A 5,166-nucleotide genomic window follows, 5' to 3' on the forward strand; every position below is an offset into this window, starting at 1 on the left:
AACCCTAACCCTAATTCTAACCCTAACCTGTCATGACAAAAACTGAAAGAAGCATTATATCATGAACATTTATGACCTATAATAGTTGTGAAGGTGACCTTTTATTTAAAGTTTATAATTTCCCGCTGTCCTTCCGGTCCAGTGTTTCTTTTAACCTTCTTTTAATATCTGTCCATCTTTTAAACAGCCCCGTCTTTTTTATGTAACCGAACCCGTTTTTTTAAGGAGTTCTTTAAAGTGTTTTATTCACACCAGTGGTCCCCTTGTGCCTGTGCCCCTCGTAGCACCCATGCTGGGTGCTGCATTTTAACCCAAACCTAACCTGTCATGACAAAAACTAAATGACACTAAAAGAAGCATGATATCATGAACATTTATGACTTGTTTATAATGTTTATGACACGTTCATGACAGTGTAATGTCACTCTTATATAGATACCTTCAAGTAAAGTGTAACCGTTTGGTCTTTAAGCTCTTTGAGTGTTTAGTTATATATTATATTATATTATTATTATTATTATAACTTTTCCAACATTTCAGACACAGATATGGAGATAATAATGATCCAAAATAATGTGAAAAAGAGACAAAATACTCCCACAAAGACACACTAAATGTAAAATTTTCTTCCTTTTTATTATTATTTAGAGAACAGTCTGTAACAGATGTGATTAAAATGTAGCAAAGTAAAATACTTCAAACAGAACGTACTGAAGGAAAAGTAAAAGTAAAGGTCTTAAAAACTACTTTAAAAAGTAAAAGTAGAAGTACACAAAAGACTACTTAGTTACATTAATGTGAGTAAATGTAATTAGTAACTTTCCACCTCTGCAATTAACTGGTAATAAAGAACAAATAAACATAACATGAACGCTTTTTCATATAAAAACAAAGAATATGATGAACAAGAAAACAGAACTGGTATCTTTTCATTCATTATCAGCAGGAAACATTTTATTTTAACCTTCTACTTGAAACTGGGCCATATTGATGGCCCAGTTTTCCTTATTATAAAAATGTTGAACATCAACCCAAATATTGTAGTATACATATACAGTGAAAGAACAAACATATTGTTTCTTCTTCTAGTTCACATAAATTGCAAAAATATTCAGTAAGTTTGAATCTCTTTTTTATGGCGTCAGGATTATGTCATATCTCACGATCGCGATGAAACATGCTCGCCACACTTAACTCTTCAGGCACCAATTCAACAATTGAGGCAGCTCGGAGAAGAATGGCAGCTTATTATACCAAGCAGCACATGCACAGAGCAGCGACCACCAGTCTTTGACTTCTTCCTTCATCCGTTCACAGTCCTCAATAACCTTCTTACACACATCAGCCAACAGGGGGATTTCTCTCTCTCCCTCTCTTTTATCTTCAGAAACTTGTCTCAGTGTCCCCTAAAACAAAACTGAAAAAATATCTTTAAGAGAGTCTTTCAGGTTAGATGCAGGCAGAAAATAGCTGAGATTTTGACTTTGTTTCCTTTTAAAATTAAGTTTCTCCTCGACAAAAGTGCAAGTATAATACAGTTGGGAAATGTCCATAACATTGTAGGACTATACCACCACCCTGTGGGGGCTGAACCGGAGCTAACTAGATTTGTGACGGGGCTATAGTCCTGGTTAGCCCCGGTATAGTCTATATCCACGACCTTCCACTTCCAGGACTGCTCTGGTACGGTGCCATCTGAAATTTCTCCCAGATGTCCATCTCCTTCCTCTGTGTTGGTGTTCTAACCTACGGTGGATTTGTGAGGACTATGGTTAACTGCTCCTCAGATCTCTGCAGGGTAAATCCAGACAGCTAGCTAGACTATCTGTCTGTCTGTCTGTCTGTCTGCCTGTCTAACAGCTAGCTAGACTATCTGTCCAATCAGAGTTTTCTGTTGCACGACTAAAACTACTTTTGAACGTCCACGTTCCACCAAAAAAAGTTCCTTCCTGAGACTATTTAGCAGAGGCACCGTGGCTCCTTGCGGAGCTTAGCCCCCCACCGATGATTGTGATTGGTTTAGAGAGATGCCAATAAACCAGAGGACATTGTCCTCCCATCCCAGAATGCTGTGTGGACTAGCCAGACCCTCCTCCGAGCGCTGTAGAGGAAGGTCTGGCAAAGCGAGACTAGCCCCGGTGTAGCACCATCATTGGTTACATGAGAAACTGCAGTTTAACCTAGTCTGAGTCCAACACAGTTACATCATGTTTCAGTCAGAACTATAGGCCAGAGTTTGTTTTTTGATAATTAGGACCAGAGGAATATTTGTGTCCCAAATTATAAGTTCTATATCTCAAACTGCAGATTTAGTGAGAACTTATGGATAAATAAGGCCTTTTCTACAAACTTCAGCTTCTATCTTTACTTTTCAGTGAAGTCTTTGAGTTCTTTCTTCATCTTTTCACAGTCCTCAACCACCCTGCTACACAGATGAGGCAAAATCATGATTTCTCTTCTATCTTCAGACACTCGTCTCAGAACGCTCTGACACTCTTCCATGTCTGTCAGAGTGATTCCAGCCTGAAGTTCAGCTGATCTTTGCTCCAACTTCTCACACGACCTCTTTATTTCTTCCAGGTACTCTTCAGGGGTTCAATGATCTCCATGAAGTCTCTCTCAGCAGCAGCTGCTCCTCCTGAGGTAGACGCCATCATGTCTGAGGATCTGATTTCTCTATCAGCGATCTTTTGGAACTCTCCAACAATCTGTCTCATCCTGCTATCACTGCGGTCAAAATCTTTGATGAATGAAGCTGAATGATTTTTAGTTTGTCCATTAATTCAGACAGATCAGGAGGGAAGTCTTTGCTTTCTCTTGGTGTTGACCCTGTAGCCCCCATGCTATCTGTTGTTGGTGTTGACTTTGAATTCCCCATCTCCAGGTCTCCTGTTCCTCCTGAAGTGTAGAGATCTCCTCTTCAGAGAGATGAAGAAGCTGACTTTAAATCAAACTGTGGAGACAGGAAGAAACACACATCATCAGAATAAACACACACACACACACACACACACACACACACACACACACACACAGGTGTTTCTTCCCAGCTCCACTCAGGTACATGCTGCTGCAGGTGGGAGGAAACTCTAACTTCTCTCCATTCACACCAACATAACTTCTCAACATTACAGCTTTTAAAAGATACATTTGATTTATTTCAGAGTTAGTAGGATTCATATACAGTTTATATAATGAAATCCCTTCCAGGAACTCACATGAACAATAATACTTTAGTACTCTGGTTTAATATAATATATCATCTCACAGTGTTACACAGAGTCAGACTATCTCTCTTACTTGACGGTTATTCAGCTCAAAGGTCATTTTATCAGACCTGCACCATGTGATCCTGGTTCATACACAGAGAGGAAACGTAATGTCAACTTTATAATCCTGCAAAGACTAATTCATGTGGTCTTACATGACTCCTTAAAAAAAAAGAGAAAACACTTTAAAATAGAAACATAAGACAACAAGAAGTTCTGACAAGCAAACGGCAATTCATAACCTAAAAAATTGCATAAATATGTAACATGGTTCATATATAATCCTTCCATAACTAATCTAGTGTGTGTGATATGTGGAGAGTTAATAAATATGTAACATGGTTCATATATAATCCTTCCTAAACTAATCTAGTGTGTGTGATATGTGGAGAGTTAATAAATATGTAACATGGTTCATATATAATCCTTCCTAAACTAATCTAGTGTGTGTGATATGTGGAGAGTTTCCAACCTCTTCTTTAGAAACTGTGTTGGGTCAACGTGAGCAAATCCTGAACATCTAAGATCAGCTACGATAGATCACCTTCATCTTTAAATTATTATAATCAGATCCTCATCAAGAGGTTTAGTGGTTCTTACCTGCTCTGAGAGATCAGTCTGTCCTGTCAGCATCACGTCTCTGAGTTGAAATCACATGTTCAGAGAAACCAATCAGACAGCAGCATGTGAGGACTGTAGCTGGTTAACTTTTCACTGAAGGTTTAGACAAACTGAGATGACTTTAGATGACTTTAAGCTAACTTCAAATCAAACTCTGATCTTATGTGATCAGAAAGGTTCTGTGGAGACAGGAAGAGACACACATCATCAGAATAAACACACACACACACACACACACACACACACACACACACACACACACACACACACACACACACACACACACACACAGGTGTTTCCTCCCAGCTCCTCTCAGGTACTCTCTGCTGCAGCTGGGAGGAAACTCTAACTCACCTTAGATTTCTGACATTAAAAACTCACTATTCCTTTCTGATTAAAAGAAAACTCTGAGTTAGAGCAGCAGAGGAAACTCACCTCAGCCAACATAAACAATAACACTGATCTGATATTCTATATGTTGGACGATCGGTTTAATATTTAACTTTGGACTCTTGGACTGAGAATTATTTTATTGAAGCGGTAAATCCCTGAGCCCTGAGATACAGTAAAGGTAGTACTCGTCTTACAGTCTCAGCAAAGTCCTAAATATGATTACATTTTACAGAATGAATCCAATTAAACATTTTCTCAATTAACAAGAACATATGAAACATGAAAACAGAAAAAAAACATCTTCCAAATATAAACATAATCTCAGTCTAATTAATCAGAACAAATCAATCAACACTTATATAATATATATTATACTTTTATTGTGAAAGAAAATTAAAAAAGAAATAAGAAACTCAACTTCTAAAGACACTGCAGATATTGATCAACTATTATAAATCCTGTTATTTCTTTACTCTGTTTCAGATTGTTTATATTTCTGTTTCTGTAGAAACTCAAAACTTCCTGTGTCTCTTTCAAATTAAAAGCCTTCTTACATAAAACTTTTGTTCCCTAATATCCAGAGAAAGTAAATATAATATTCAACAACAACGGAGGAGTCTGTTCCAGAGAATTATTTGCGTCTCAAATTTAAAATGTGCAGATTTAATGATATATGTAAACAATTAATAGCAGATTTTTTAAATGACTTGGTGTTTCAGTGTGAACAATAGAATACAATGCCTTTTATTGTCACTATACACATGTACAATGAGATTAAAAGTAACTACTTTTTCAGTGCCAACTAGAGGGTGACACAGGAATCAATTGTCACTCCCATGCCATCCAGAGCTCACAAAAATACTCCCGTCATATCTCGATCACG

At 37.5% G+C, this 5,166-nt stretch overlaps 1 protein-coding gene across 1 annotated transcript in view; it reads right to left on the reverse strand.

Annotated features, from left to right (window-relative positions):
• LOC120545303 overlaps positions 1 to 4,094 on the reverse strand; it is a 10,289-nt gene extending 6,195 nt beyond the window's left edge. Inside the window, exon 1 of the mRNA XM_039779544.1 lies at positions 3,870 to 4,094. The gene's annotated coding sequence lies outside the window, so the exon portion shown is untranslated. The remainder of the gene's footprint in view (positions 1 to 3,869) is intronic.
• Between the last annotated feature and the right edge of the window lie 1,072 nt (positions 4,095 to 5,166).

The sequence above is a fragment of the Perca fluviatilis genome, chromosome 17 (genome assembly GCF_010015445.1).
Source record: "Perca fluviatilis chromosome 17, GENO_Pfluv_1.0, whole genome shotgun sequence".
Classification (NCBI taxonomy): domain Eukaryota; kingdom Metazoa; phylum Chordata; class Actinopteri; order Perciformes; family Percidae; genus Perca; species Perca fluviatilis.